Source organism: Bos indicus x Bos taurus, chromosome 27 (genome assembly GCF_003369695.1).
Source record: "Bos indicus x Bos taurus breed Angus x Brahman F1 hybrid chromosome 27, Bos_hybrid_MaternalHap_v2.0, whole genome shotgun sequence".
NCBI classification, from domain to species: Eukaryota; Metazoa; Chordata; class Mammalia; order Artiodactyla; family Bovidae; genus Bos; species Bos indicus x Bos taurus.
The window spans coordinates 8,623,443-8,639,836 of NC_040102.1; positions in this window are offsets into that span (position 1 = coordinate 8,623,443).

Consider the following 16,394-nt stretch of genomic DNA (forward strand, 5'->3'; position numbering starts at 1 on the left):
ACAACATAGTGAAACAACATTTGGGAAGGAAGTGACCTTGATGCTTTCATGTCATGCTATTGTGATAAATATCACCAACGCTAGAACTTTTTAACATCAATCCTATCGAGAATCAACTGCTACGACATCTGAAGAGCTACATCCCCACACTTTATTTCTGACTATTTCCCTTGGAATGTAAATGAGCTGTTTCTCGCAAGCATGGTCCTTGATGTGACATTGGAGTGTACTTTCGTTTGCTAAGGTCTTTCAAGAGACAAAAAGCTGCAATCTTCAGACTGGGTTTCTGGGAATTATATATGTAAAGAGAGAGCCAGACTTCCGTTTCTGTATAAGGAGGAGACTTGCTGAGTGAAGAAACTGAGTTGCCCCCTGGAATGAGCCTCATGGGTCTGAACGGCTGCTTCAAAAGGGTGTCCAACACATAGTGAGGCCAAACAGACCCAAACATGAGAGCTTGGAGGAGAAAAAGGTTTACAGCAGGGCTGAGCAGGGAGAATTTTAGCAAGGAGCCTGCGTCCACCCTTCCACTCCTCACCCCCAAAACCCTGAACTCCCCAAGGGGCTTTAGCAAAGCATTTTTAAAGGCCAGGTAAAGGAAGGATGTTCTCACTCACAGTACTCTGGCTGATTTTGAAGTCACAGGGCAGTTAACATTATCAATCCTTAGGCACCAGAAGGTCTAGGGGCTACATACTCATGACCATCAGGTAGGTAATGTCTTCCATTTGATGGTGGTTTTAGCAACTGAAAAACTCAGCAAATACACATGAGATACTATTATCTTCAGAGAAGAACTACAGCAGAGGATACGGGGCTAGGGTCTGTCCCAGGAAGTCCTGCTGGTCACAAGGGAAGTTGGGCTTCTCTGTCCTTACAGGTATTTACCATTTCCCAAGTCATAGATCAGAGAAGGCGATGGCACCCCACTCCAGTACTCTTGCCTGGAAAATCCCATGGATGGAGGAGCCTGGTAGGCTGCACTCCATGGGGTCGCGAAGAGTTGGACATGACTGGGCGACTTCACTTTCACTTTTCACTTTCATGCATTGGAGAAGGAAATGGCAACCCACTCCAGTGTTCTTGCCTGGAGAATCCCAGGGACGGGGGAGCCTGGTGGGCTGCCGTCTATGGGGTCGAACAGAGTCGGACATGACTGAAGCATCTTAGCAGCAGCAGCAGCAGCAGCAGCATAGTCATAGATTACACAGGATAAAGAGGAGATACCGGTTTCTCATCATCCTGATGGTGCTGCTGTCTTACATTTGTGTGAGTGGGGAATCATGCAGTTTATCTATACTGCTTGTGTGCTTGCCACCTTTTTCTTGAAAGCGATAGAGGGAAAAAAAAGCCAAAATCAACCTTTGTCTAGAATCTTTAAGACAGTGCCAACTCTCATTTTGGAAGAGTAGAAATTATTTTATTAAGTGTTATTGTTTTCCAGTACCAAAACTAGTTCTTCAATGCAAAGTACAAAGTGTGAAACTTTCTTGTAAAAAAAATCCTCCATGATTCTGAGGAAGAAGAAAAGCGAAATTACAGGAATTCAGAGGCCCCCTAATTTGGAGGCTTGTTATTTATCCCAGGCTTATTTCTCCTTCTTCTCTCCTGCTGGCCCCTCCCCCACTGTAACCAGTCTCTCATTGCCAAACACACTCTGAGACTTATCACAAATTACTACCACTGCTAGGAATGCACTTTCCTGAGGTTCCAACAGTTGAGAAAGCCCTAACTTCTCTAAGTACTCCATTGAACTCTAATTTCCAAATTTTCCGAAATGTTCTCCAGCCAGAATTCTATGTCCCTCAGACATACCTCCAGGGGAATCTGTTTATACTTCTTATCAGTTGTTTCTTGTCAACTGTATTTTATCATTCATTATATTCTGTGTTTGAAATTAAAGATGCTTAATATGTTGGTTGCCAAGAATTGTAAAAGATCTGAGATTTTGTCTCAATACAATCTAACAAGTGTGCCTTAGCAGTTTCATGACTTGCTGGAAGACATGAAACTCCTGGGTCAGAAACAAAGGACTTCATTACCCACAGATAGAGCAGTAGCCAGAGTATCTGTATGTGCACCATTTCTCTGAACCCTGAATCCCACCAGGTGCCTTGAAGAAGGTAGGTGTTGCCTGCGTAGGCAGTAGGTTGCATAATGGAAAGGAAACCATGTCCTTTATAATGAGCAGTTAGTCCACCTGACGTTTGCCCAGAAGAACACATTATTTTTATTATAGTGGATGGTACACAGATATGCCCTTGCTGCAGAGACAGCTCTCTCTGCTGTCTTCCAAGTCTATTCACTGTGCAAACCTCCCAGGAAAGGCAACCAGCACCTCAGCTCTCCAGACACCAAGAAATGTGGCTGATTCATGGAATAGTCTCTCAATGTAAGTTTCCTCCATTTTGCTCATAAGTCTTTCTGTCTGTTCATTATGGCCTTATAACCTAGGAAGAATGTCTTATTCATATTTTTAATAGAATAAACATTGTTTCTTAAAGAAAGTTCATCCAGCCTTCTGAGTAAATGGAGTTATAGAGCAAGGCTGTTAAGAATCTCCTCTGTCTACACCCTAGATTTTAAAAGAATCTACCTTGCTGATAGCAGAATGGAAACCAGTGAGTATGTATTTCAATGTTGAGCATACAGCCTCCCTATTATACTTAGATTTTCTCTTTGGAGACGATTTACTCTTAGGGCTTCCAAATTCTATTTCATCCAATCCTTGCCACAAGCAAAGTGCCTCCTACTTTCTTATTCCCAGCTTCATCAAGACCAGAGCCCAGGCAAAGAAGGTTCATTTCACCAGGGTGTAAATACTGATGACAGCTTTAGTGTTACCCATCTGAGACTGACAGTAAGCTAAACAAGAAGGAAATATAAGTTGGGTAAATGTGAGCAGTTGCTAGCTACCCTAATTAATAGAAATGTTGACTGTTGTTCCTGAAATCGTACATTCACACTACACTGATGAACATCTGCCCTTCCTGTGTGTAGGAGTAAGCTTGGGAAATGAATCCCAATGATACAGGGACATTAGTTAATATTCAAATAGTCAAGAGCAAAAATACAGCACTGTGGCTATCACATAAGCCTTAGCTTTTCCATTTGAAAGCAGGTATAAAGTAACACCAAATAGTTTTGAATCACAGACAAGAAAAAAATACTTGCTCCTGCCAAGACAAACATTTGGCATAATCTTTTTCTAAGGAAAACTTTCTGCATAGCCACAAACATTTTTTTTTTTTAATGAACACTGAGAGTGTCAAGAGAGTTTGAAAGGAAGCATAATTATTACTTAGAGACCAAAAAGGAAGATGACTGTCTTTTAACAGGAGAAATATGCCTGAGTATGAGAGGTAACTAGGTGGATTTTATTTAAAAAAAAAAAATCAAAGAATGCCTAGGGCATATACTACATTATATTTAATATAAAATTTGCATGGAAGTTGCCACAATTCCCAGAAATGCTTTCAGTAGCATGTCATTTTGCAGCTTTATATGTATAGAGACGATTATGACAATTATTGGCCCATTTTAGTCATTCATATTCACCGCAAAATATCAAACCCTGCAGTTTCCACGCCCGACTTCATTCAACATTCAGATCATTTCAAAGTTACCACCTTGGGGTGGACCTGTGATCCCCAACCTAAACCTGCAACTAGACACTACCAGTCAGTCTGAGGGATCTCACCGCTATGATGGTTTACTGATGACTCCTCCCTCCGCAGCCTGCCCACATCCCTCCCCCACCACACACTCTGTGAGCTTCACTGGGGTTGAGCCATGCCGGTCCCTTCATAGCTCCATCTCCTGGGCATAGGAGATGCCCAGAAAGATAAAGCTAAAGAAATAACCAAAGGACGAATGGGTCCCTCGTTTTACTCTTTAGGGCCCCGCTTTCAGACCTCTTTCCGTCCATAGGATCCTTGGTAGCTGTCAACTCTTCTCAGCAGTGTGCTGGCAGAGGGCGTTTTCTCTAAACCCATCGACCACAGGCGACATCTTGGTCTGGCAAAAGGGGAAGAAGGCCCTTTCACAGGTGCAGTCACAGTGACTGGAGTTTTCTCTTTCTCGTGATTTTCCTTCTCTTCACTTGTTCCTTGGTTTTCACTGTTTCCTGAGTGTAGAGCGCGTCACTCCTGGCTGCCCTGGGACACCTTGGCAGTTCACCCAGTTCACAAACCGCCTTCCTGTCGGCCTTGCCTCCTGCTGCCACCACTCAGGCCCCAGCAACTCGTGTGTGGTGTTTGCTCCCAGACGTGCTCCACACGTGCACTCACGTGGTGTGTCTGTAACATGTCTTGTACATATTGTGATCTGATAAGTACGTAGAAAAGAGGGATAAGGGCCTGGAGAGAATGCAGGACTATGGGTTCTCACTTTTCAAAAGCAAATATTAATTTTATAAGGGCAATTTCAGAAAATAAATCAAATTTTTCTATTCAGTGTTTGGGTTAGGTCCCATAAAATTTGAGCTCTATCAAATCTCAGATTATTTGAGCCACATCAAGTTTTGGATTGGTCAGTCTTTCTGGACCTGGGCAGAATTCTAGTCAGGAAAAATATCTATGCATCCCTCTCATGGTGCACTCCAGAGAATGCATGTATTTTGTTTGCTTCTGGTATTATTTCTAGCACAGATTGTACTCCCATCCTTCTGTCTCCCTCCACCCTTGCTAAGTTCCTGCTCCTTTCACATTTTCTGCAGAAGTGGATTTCCTGAAGGAAAAATCAGGCGGCAAGCAAAGTGCTGTTAGCACAGGAATTGACCAAGGACGGAGCCACGCATTTTGCAACTGGTTCTGGAATCCATCTCCATGTAGATCAAGGTCTACTTCCCTCTGTGTCCCCAGGGTTTTCCTGACTCATCTTGCAGATCAAACTGGTTCCTGGGAGCCTGAGGTGTATTGTGAAGGACAGAGAAGGATGTGTTTAGGAGAGGTGTCAGCCCCACATACAGAAAAAGTTACTTAGCATTGGCAAGTTTTCTTCACTGCTTGGCAAGCTTTCCTCCTTTTCCTTATTTATCTATGCTGTTTTTTTCCTCAGGTATGTTTCTAATGCTCAGAGAAGTTACCAGTGGTTTCCTGCTCTGTTTTCTCATTTCTTTCTCATTCGTTTCATCTCCCATTTCTGTTCTCTAAACCTAAAGCAGTAAGATGACTGTCTGGTCTCTTCTTGGCTCTCATAAAGCCTCATTAATTTGAAGAGACTGCTACGTTGCAAATAGGGAGGCCTCTTGAGAATGATTGTTGGGTGGGCAAACAGTGGTGTGTGCTGCAGGAAATTGACGAATTGGAGCCTGATGATATTGTTATAGACCAAGGGAATGCCAAGAGGAAGGCAAGCCAGGAATTCTCATCTGAGAAGGCTGCATTTGTGTTGAAATACCAGTAATCAACTAAATAGGCCTCAAGACTATTTATATTTGTGGAAATTCTTCTGTAAATAAAGCAAAAAGTATATTCAATATGGTGCTGAAAATAATTCAGAAGTTGTCATTTCTGACAAAAAAAAAAAAAAGAACAAATCTAGCAACCAGCAGTCCTTATCTAGGAAAACTCCAGATCCACTATAGCAGGTCAGAAACATTTGTTGTCTTTAGTTTTCTGTTCTGTGAAGAATTTGAAGGGCCCAGTTTAAACCACAACACCCTGTCTCAAGGCTTTATATCACCATGATATCCCAATATTATACAAAGATACGGTATATAATTCCTTACACAAAGAACTCAAATTTAACACCCAGCCATCCCTTTCTGCCTGGTTCTTATAAATAATCATCAAGTTTCCTGTTAAATCTTACCTCCGTAAGTAGGTTCTTTATCTCACAAAGTTTAGAGGGATGTATCCTTGCCTCAAAAATATGGATAGCATTTTACACTTTTAAAAAATTTTTGTTATTTGAACTAGATTTGAACATTTTACATTTTAACGGTGATTCAAATTCTCTCAGGGTGGTAAAAAGATAAAGGTGGTTTACCAGGAAACACAGGAAACCTTTATGTTTAAAAAATAATAAGCTATTATGAAACAAATACTGAACTCAACTTCACCAGATGACTCTGAAAGATTCATGAGTACTTAAGACTTCATCCAGTAATTTACAACACAAAAAAACAAAACATGAAGACATGCATTTTCTGCAGATATTATCCAGTCATTATCTCAAATCTCTCTCCATGTGGCAGTAAGACCCTGGTCTTTCTGAGACATGATCGACTGCCTGATAGTAAGAAAAAACAGAAGGGATCAAGTGTCATGAAGCAAACCTTCCAATAACTCAAGTGTGGAATGAAATCGGGTAGGACATCACACTGACTTTCTCAATTTATGTCTCTTTTAAAAACAAAAATTGACATTTGCATGGTAGTCTTTCAGCAAATTTGGCAGAAAAAAATCCAACTTAGTTATTTCAGAAGAATTCTACCTCTCTTAAAAAAAAGTTTTTAGAGACCCATCAATGATAAGAAATATCTTTCAAGGCCTCCCTCAAACACTGTCACATTTACCGGGTGACACTTTCTTCTACTTCTCATAACTTATCTGACACACTAGCGTATCAGCAATATACTACAGGGAAGATAATTGGAATCAAGAAAGCTAATCCACCTTTCTGCTTCAGCTGTCAGAGAGGGAAAAAAAATGAAGTCACAGCAAATACTTTTAAAAGCACAACAGTGGAATGTCAATTCCCTGACTCAGCAGCCCAAACAAAAATGGCAAATCTATTCACAAAGCTGTAAGAACCTGCCACAGCTGGTGTTCAGTGGCATAATATGCTTTCATAGCTAACTTGAATGGAAGTCGTAGGAAAGAGTGATGTGACAGACCCCTCGCCCCAACCTCCACGGAAGGCTGCAAGGCACTGCACGCCCGTCTGGCGTCCAATAAATCCAGCCGAGTTAAAGCATAAATCGAGGACTCCGGTCTAATCGAGCAAAAGTTTCAGGAAAGTGATTTCAAGTGTAAGAAAGGACAGTGACTTCCAAATAAATCTAGTTGAAAGCTGTGTTGCTTGGCCACAGAGCTAATCAGGGAGCCACGTGGGTGCAGTCCAGGTCTTAACTCCATGATATTCACACACCCTCGTCCTCCTGGTGTGGCACACAGATCCCTAAGCGTCACACAGAAGCAAGCGTGCTGATTACAGAAACCTCTCTGAGTGGAAGACAAAAAAAAAACCTTGACGATGAATATATTGTTCCTGTTTATATCATATCAAAAAAGTGAATCTTTGAAGGTATAATTAGTTTTCTAAGGACAGTTCTCACAAGAAGTTTTCTCTTCCTCCTTCTGTCTGTCTCTTTCTGGATATTGAGTCTCTGACTTAGGCACATCTTCCCACCTTACCAAGATGCATGACATGCTGTCCCAAAAGCTGAAGAGTATTTTCTTATGGGGAGGAGAATATCCAGATATCCACCAGCTAGCAGTCACTTCTTGAAAGGCAGCGGAAAGCCACAGTGGCTATCAGCTGCTGGGCACTTTCGGTTAGTCCCACCTACTGTAACTGCCTCTGACCTGGCTGAGTAAGTGGGTGGATGTAGCTAGATGCTAAAATTGGCTCATCAAAGTCCAGAAGTTGAAAATTTTTTTAATGTTCAAGTATCTTTATTTTGTTTTCTACTTTGACTCTGAAGCACTTAAAGGGAAAGAATCTAGGAAAAAAGATTTTTAAATGAAATTTTGAAGTTGAACATTTTGAAGACTGGGTTCAGGATCCTGCCTGCTGTCAAGATGACACCCTGTTATCACACGTATGCAAAACACCCAAACACAGATTATTGCAGACTCATTCACAACCTGCCATGTCTTAACTATTTAACTGTCATGTACCGATATCAACAAAGACCAGTTTTTGCTATGAAAAAATGTTTTTACTGTCCAAGTTTTAGTGTAATTAATTTTTTCCTCTAACCTCAGGCTTAAGAGAACAAGGTCTTTGTGCCTATAGAGACCGCTAAGAAGCCTGCCCTCCCTTGCCCTTTACACGTTAAACCACCCTCATCAGCCACCTTAGCTATGGAATATCCTTTATGTTTGCAAAATTCTCTTATGATCAATTCTAAAGTTGTTCCAGGGAAGAGTTTTATTGCTTCCTACCTTTTTTCTTTTATATGAAGATATCTATTGATTTCCTACTAACATTAAAGCATTACACTTGAAACTGGGGAGAAAACTTAAGACAGAAATAGTTCTCCATCTTATCATCTAGGAGGGACAATTATAGGCAATAATAATTTAGGGTGATTATTTGTGTTTAATGTGATTGTTCAGGAACCCTTAGGAAGGACACTTAACTGGACTACAGTAGTGAGGGAAAGCTATGCCGCTGTTGCTAAGTTGCTTCAGTAGTGTCAGACTCTGTGCAGCCCCATAGACGGCAGCTCACCAGGCTCCCAGTCCCTGGGATTCTCCAGGCAAGAACACTGGAGTGGGTTGCCATTTCCTTCTCCAATGCATGAAAGTGAAAAGTGAAAGTGAAGTCGCTCAGTCGTGTCCGACTCTTAGCCACCCCATGGAGTGCAGCCTACCAGGCTCCTCCGCCCATGGGATTCTCCAAGCAAGAGTACTGGAGTGGGTTGCCATTGCCTTCTCCTGAGGGAAAGCTATGACAAACCTACAAACCTAGACAGCATATTAAAAAGCAAAAACATCACTTTGCCGACAAAGGTCCATATAGTCAAAGCTGTGGTTTTTCCAGTAGTCGTGTACACATCTGAGAGTTGGACCATAAAGAAGGCTGAGCGCCAAAGAATTGATGCTTTCAAACTGTGTGCTGGTGAAGACTCTTGAGAGTCCCTTGGACAGCAAGGAAATCAAACCAGTCAATCCTAAAGGAAATCAGTCCTGAATATTCAGTGGAAGGACTGATGCTGAAGCTCCAGTAATTTGACTACCTAATGTGAAGAGCCGACTCATTGGAAAAGACGCTGATGCTGGGAAAGACTGAGGACAGGAGGAGAAGGAGATGATGGTTTAGATGAGGATTAGATGGTTAGGTAGCATCACCGAGCCAATGGACATGAGTTTGAGCAAACTCCGGGAGATAGTGACGGACAGGGAAGCCTAGCGTGCTGCAGTCCATGGGGTCACAGAGTCAGACAGGACTTAGCAATTGAACAATAGCAGTGAGGGAAAGCACTCTGTAAGAAGTGATGGCCTTTACTGTAGGAGGAGGGGAGGCAGAGGAGTGATCCTGGTGAAGAAGGTCTGGCTGGAGACAGAATGTGAGGAGTGGGGACTTGTGAAACCTGGGCTTGGTGGTGTGAGCAGGGACCACGGTACAGATTAGCTAGCCCTCTATCCTAGCACTGAAGTAATCACTTGAGATTTACACATGCCGTCACATTTGGGTTTGTGAAAATTTGCTCTGGAGTTTGGAGACTGGATTAGAGAAGAGCCTTGAATCCAGTTTAGAATATCAATCAGTTCAGTGCCTGTTAGAATAATCTCCATGGAAGAAAGTGATGGCCAAGCTAAGGAACTGCTGCTGCAAATGGAGAGAAACATACAAATTTGAAATATTTAAGAGGTAAATGTGATTGGCTCTGTGTGATGACAGACAAGTGTCGAGGTCTTGAGCAACCGGGTGGATGGTGTTGTCAGCCCTTGAGATAGGAAACATTGTAGGAGGGACATGTTCGGTGGGAAAAGTGAGTTCCGTTTGTAACGGATGAGTCTGAGATGACTGCGGGCCATCCCAGTGGAGCTTTCCAGGAGGCACGTCAGAGCTTCCTGCTATGTTAGCAGAATACAATATGTAATCACTGTGACACACCAATTCCAGGTCGTGTTGTGGAATTCTTTGATTGCTGGCTTTCTTCTCCATTCGACAGTAAGCTCTCAGAGAGCAGAATCTTGATCTGTTCTGACTCACCATTGCATGCCCCTGACCTAGCACAGTGCCTGGTAGATGGTCGGAGCTCAAGACATGTTCCATTCATCCTGTTCCCTGTGGGAATAAAATGCTGCCATTCGTATGCAATAAGTGACAAAACATTTAGCAAGTTCAATGTTCATTTTCTCCAGTTGTTAGCTTCCTTTTGGATTTTAACTCTGATGGTATATGGCTAAGAAATCAACTATTGCATTCAGATGTCTTCTTAAGTTTCCATTTGCAGAATCTTTCAACTTACATGACAGTTGCTTATCTATTGCTGTGTAAGAAATCCACGCAAAACTTAGCTGTTTAAAAACAGAAGTTAAACTTTTTCTGTAAAGGGTCATATAATAAATAATTTAGAAATCTCTGTTGCAATCACCCCACTCTGCCCTTGTAGTACAAAAGCAGCTATCGACAGCACACAAGTAGGGGAATGCATTTGTGCCCACATAAACTCTGTTGATGGACACTGACATCCCAACATTATAGAATTTTCTTGTGTCGAAAAACATTATTGTCATTTTAAGTTTCTTCCACCACTTAATAATGTAACATCCCTTCTTAGCTCACAGACCGTACAAAAACAGACAGTGGGCTAGATTTGGCCCAAGGGCCAACAGCAACATTTATATTATCTTTATCTGGGGAAGTGGAACCGTAGTCAGGAGCCAGGCTACAAGAACAAGGAGCTTTAGTTGGGGTCTTAAGAATTGCAGTTCTGGAGACACAAACTCAGGAAAAACCGAGAGAGGCTTCCAGGGAAGGGAAGAGTCAGGGGCTTATAAAGACAAAAGCCACAAGGTTGTTAAAGATGCCTGGCAAAAATCATGATTGACATGTCAGGAAGTACTTGTCCTTAGGGAATCAGCAGGCACTTTAGGGTAGGGGTCCGCTAAGTATCTTGAGTTCCTGGCAGATGTTCTAGATGCCTTCGTTAGGATAGTAAATGGTCAAAAGGCCAGATTCCCTCCAGGCTGAGAGGCATGAGTCATAGTCTCTCAGTGAGCTCCCAGCTCCATTCCAGAGAGCTCTCTAAGCAGTACTGACTCCTCTTTGATTTTTCCACTTGCAGAAGGAAAGAATTAAGACAGACCTCAGCGGGGTGATTCTCCTGCCCCTCTCAGTGTTGAGGAAAGCTGCTTGGTAGCACTTGGCTTTGGCTGTGCTGGCGTGGAGGATCTTAGCCTTATTCAGACACCTGGCACCTTGGTGGGAATGCCTGGGGAGAGCTGGGCTCAGCTGGGATCGCGACTGCAATCACTGAACTGGCTTCCAGAGAGCTTCAAGATGAGCCATATGCATCCTGGCGGAGGGTAAGCCATGTTCCATGTGTAAAGCGAGTCAGGCTTTGAGAGGATGGATGACGCTTATCAGCAGGAACAGAGTAACATGGTGTCCACTTCTTAGTTTCCTAAGAAAGCGCTTATGCTAATACACACTGTTGGGTTTTGTACAACTGTTTACTTTTCATCTGATCCTTTGCTATTTTTCTCCATCCTTCAATTGCCTTTCCTTTTCAGTTCAAAACAAGCCTGCAGAGTCAATGCTGAAGCATAATCCTGTATTAATTTATGGGCTGTGGTGTGGCTCACCAGAAATGAAACGCTCTGGTCCCATGAAATCCTAATCACTCTCCCAGCCAGCAGGTGCCAGAGTTAAAGCATTTCCAGGGAAGTGAACAAGAACGTTTAATAAGACCAGGGCTGGGGACTGGTTGCATTTTAGTCAGGGAGAGGGAAGTGCTGAACCGCTGATCAAAGCTTAGCCGGGGGAGGCAACTCTGTTGGGCTTCAACTCAGTGGTAAAGGCAGTCACTTCAAATCCATGGTCAGTTCAATTCAATTTATGAGAGACTTACCCTGTTATTTCTGTATTGCATACCAAGCAGAGAGGATCTGAGCAGGCTTATGAAAAATCTCCCAGGTAAAAGAGAGAATATAAAAATTGTGCCCTGTGTGAGTACTTTCAACTACCCCTGACCCTTTGGGCCCTTCTCCCAAAGTAGATCAGAATCTCAGAAGAGGAGAAGGGCCTCTGGGGAGGCCTGTGTGTCTGGGGTGGATGGCTCCCATCCCAGCCCTGCAGAAGAGTTCTCTCTGATGCCAGAAGAGTGTGGGAAAGCCCTTCCTATTAACTGCTGACCGAGGGTAGCTGGAGCAAAAGCAGGTTTTAGGAAAACTCAACTTGGATGTGCTGGGATTAATGAACTTCTTGAATATACAAATGGCTATGGAAGGGTTTTCTAAAATCTAAGAACAGTGCACAGAAGGACATCTTGAAATTCATTGCAAAGCCAAGATAAGGTATAATATGCCTTAAAGATGAATATAATTTAGTTTAGTTTTGATTGTCAATTATGCCAAGGCAAAACAACTTCTCAAAGCTGGTAAAAATTTTACACGTCTCCTAATAGCAGATGGAAGTTATACCCAATAGAGTGTAAACCAAAAATAATAATCAAAAATTTGCTGATGTAGTATTAGATTCACCTTGGCAGGAACTATATCTTCTTAATGATGTTCAATGTATAGTGATGTTAGAATCAGCTTGTTTCCCTGAATTCATTCTTACCGTGTCAGGCAGAAAACTGCCCATTTTAATTTTTAGTTTAATCTTGGTTTTGAATGTCAGTTTTATTTTAAAGGGATTTAAAAAGTGATGTGAATGAAATAGCTCATCTAATGTGTAAGTATGATAGCATAGAAAATTTAGAATTAAACTTAAACATTGACTGTAGTACCACTTTTAAGTTGTATACAGTATTTAGAAATATTGATACATTTAATTGCAAATATAGTAATAGTCATCTTAGCCAGTCAGGCTTTGCAAAGATGTACACAGAAAAGCCTGTGAGACATTTGTGTATGTTGTAATATGAACAGGGAAAGGACTGGGAAGATGTTTACAAGGTTTGAGTAAGAAAGAAGGGAAGAAGGTGAGGGAAGATTTTGAACTGGGCCAATACATACTCAGACAATAATCCAACAGGGAGAGGAGGAAGAGATGGCGTCTATGTGGCAGGAGGTGTCTGTGTGTGTTTTGTTTATTCTTTCTCACTGGCTAATGAAATGATAATGAATTGTCTAGATCTGTAAGACCACAGAAGGAAACCCTTCAGGGGCTTTTGTGTTTGATGCCTTCTGTTGGTCTACCATGAAAGAATAGCTACAAGAATATTTAACAAGTGAAGTCCTCCAATCCCTTTCCTTCTTTCAACCAGTTTTGTCAGAATCATAACACAAATTATTCAGTTTTAGAAAGCAAAGCTGTTAAAGAATACGACTGCTAATGGAGCACTTGAAAGCCATCCTTGTTTTGACAAGCCTGGTTCAAATAGTATTTGTGGGCACAAGAGCATGGTTTGTTTTTATCTGCATCCAGACAACTTATCCCAGGAAAAGTTTTGTGCATGATTTTTTAAAAGAAATACCGTCTAGAGTTTTGACAGTGTTCTCGGCTGATAATCCTTAACCAATTAAAGTGGACCCACCGGAGACCTTGTTCATAAAAGATTTACCAAAAAGTCACAGTGTAGTTGAATTCAAAATGAAGTGTAAAGATAAGTGAGCATTTCTGAATAATAACCTATTCAGTAAAAGACAAAACACATCACTTCAAAATACAATAGAACAGCATTTAAAAAGATATCTTGGGAGACATTTCTCTCCCCTAACAACTCTTTAGAATAAACAGATTTCTTCAGGGTTACTTTGAAAGACGGAAAGCACTTAATAGGTAATTGGGTCGACAGTCGCCCTGTTTTGAGACAACACTCCAAGGATCTGTACGTCTTGCCCCCAAGCAACAGCAACATTTTGATAATTTGAAAAACAGAAATGTTAGCTTGATTGTTTCTAGCCTGACTCTAGTAGAGGAGGACTCCAGTTTATTTATTTCTGAGGGATATTGCCTATCAAAGCTTGGAGTAACTCCATTTGCTGCCACTGATAACTATTTAGTTCTTAGTATATGATGTTACTTTTGCAGGATTTGATCATTTATGTTTATTTTCTTCAGTTGGGGGCAGTGGCAGTAGGAGATGAGGTCTGTGACAGGAATTGAGATCCATAGAATCACAGGGTATCGGTGCTGCTGGAGAGAGTGGGCAAGGGCCAGGAATTAAACGATGTGCTGTTTCTGTCGTATGCCAGACACTGTGGTAGGTGCGTCATAATTTATGAACAGCACATGTATTGACCGACGTAATTTGACAGATGGGGAAAAAGACTCGTCAAGGAATTTCTCCAATAGATAATGCGGTGGCAGAAAAACAATTCCAGTTTTCCTGTTGTTGTTCAGTCGCATTTAGGGCTATCAAAGCCCAGTGTCGTGTTCTTTCTGATTCACAAGGCTAACTCCTCCGGGAGGAAACTTGGCATCCTCTGACTCAGGATGGCTTAGCTCAGCACTGCTAAATTCTAAATTGATATGAATCATTGAAGGTCTTGAGAGAATGTGGATTCTGAATCAGTAGGCCTGGGGTGGGGTCTGAGAACCTGCATTTTTAATTAGCTCCCAGACACTGCTGATGGCATTGGTTTGGCTTCCTGGTGAAAGGGTCTCCAGTACAACACTGCTTTAGCATCATTAGAATCATTGTCTGACATTGCTTTTATTCTGAACTCTGGTTTAATTTTTAATCAGCCTTTATTACAATAAATGGAACAAGAGAGCAAGACAAGTGACACTGGTTTTATTTGGGAATGCAAAGAAGGCTTTTGACATTTAAGGTGTTTAAGGACTTTGCACAAGTTAGAAAGAAATGGAGACAGATTGCTAGCAATTGAAAGGAACTTTTTCCACATCTACTGTAATATCTGATTTTCTCATAGTATCATATGTTGCCATCCACATTCTAGAAACCAAATTTTAATTAAAGAGAATACATGAACAACCACATCTAATGAACAGCATAGAGAGGTCACAAGTTTAAATCAGCTGACCAATGCTTTAGTGCACTGTCCAGGCACTAGAATTGTATGACTTCCTGTCCCTTTAACTCAGACGCAAATAGGTTGATAATGGCAGCTTTAACTTTCCCCATTATATCCAAGTTGAATGTGCCAGTGATTTTATCCTTCAAGTGGCTATGCTTTTTCAAATACTGAAATATGGCACTTCTTTACTGGCTGACCCTGGATTGTGTAAGAAAAGATTTATCTTATAGCACCTATGGGGCACAGGCAATTCGTAGACATGCAATTTTCATGGGCCTTGCCATCTTTTTAACTTCCTAAGGGTCAAATATATATACACATAAATAGCATAATACTCAAGAAAACAAGCAAAACATTTAAATGTCTTTTTAGAAGCACTTTTAAAGGTCTAGGAATCTTTTTTAAAAAGATCAATAAAATGACATAAATAGGTCTTAATCTGTTTTCATAATTAGCATCCAATTAAGATATGTCATCAGTTTTTATTCAAATGAAGTTAATTAAACTATTAAGATACTGAGTTCAATTATGTCCTCAGGTCCAAATTCAGTCACCAAGTATCAGATATAATGATACTTTAATAAAAAGAACTTCTGCTTTTGAACTGTGGTGTTGGAGAGGACTCTTGAATTCCTTGGACTGCAAGGAGATCCAACCAGTCCATCCTAAAGGAACTCAGTCCCGAATATTCATTGGAAGGACTGATGCTGAAGCTGAATCTCCAATACTTTGGCCACCTGATGGGAAGAGCTGACTCATTTGAAAAGACCCTGATGCTGGGAAAGATTGAGGGCAGGAGGAGAAGGGGACGACAGAGGATGAGATGGTTGGATGGCATCACTGATTCAATTGACATGGGTTTGGGTGAACTCCGGGAACTGGTGATGGACAGGGAGGTCTGGCATGCTGCGGTTCATGGGGTCGCAGAGCAGGACATGACTGAGCGACTAAACTGAAAAGGAACTTCAACAATTAAAAATTATGAGCTTTAAAAGTATGTTACAGTCTATGTATGATATCTCAATTAAAAATGTCTTATGCTTATTATTTGTCTCTTGAAACCGAAAGGAATCATTTGACTGCTGGTATTAGAAATAGATGTTGGATGAAACTGGAGCCTATTATACAGAGTGAAGTAAGCCAGAAGGAAAAACATAAATACAGTATACTAATGCATATATATGGAATTTAGAAAGATGGTGACAATAACCCGGTGTACGAGACAGCAAAAGAGACACTGATGTATAGATCAGTCTTATGGACTCTGTGGGAGAGGGAGAGGGTGGGAAGATTTGGGAGAATGGCATTGAAACATGTAAAATATCATGTAAGAAACGAGTTGCCAGTCCAGGTTTGATGCACGATACTGGATGCTTGGGGCTAGTGCACTGGGACGACCCAGAGGGATGGTATGGGGAGGGAGGAGGGAGGAGGGTTCAGGATGGGGAACACATGTATACCTGTGGCGGATTCATTTTGATATTTGGCAAAACTAATACAATTATGTAAAGTTTAAAAATAAAATAAAATTAGGAAAAAAAAAAAAGAAATAGATACCTT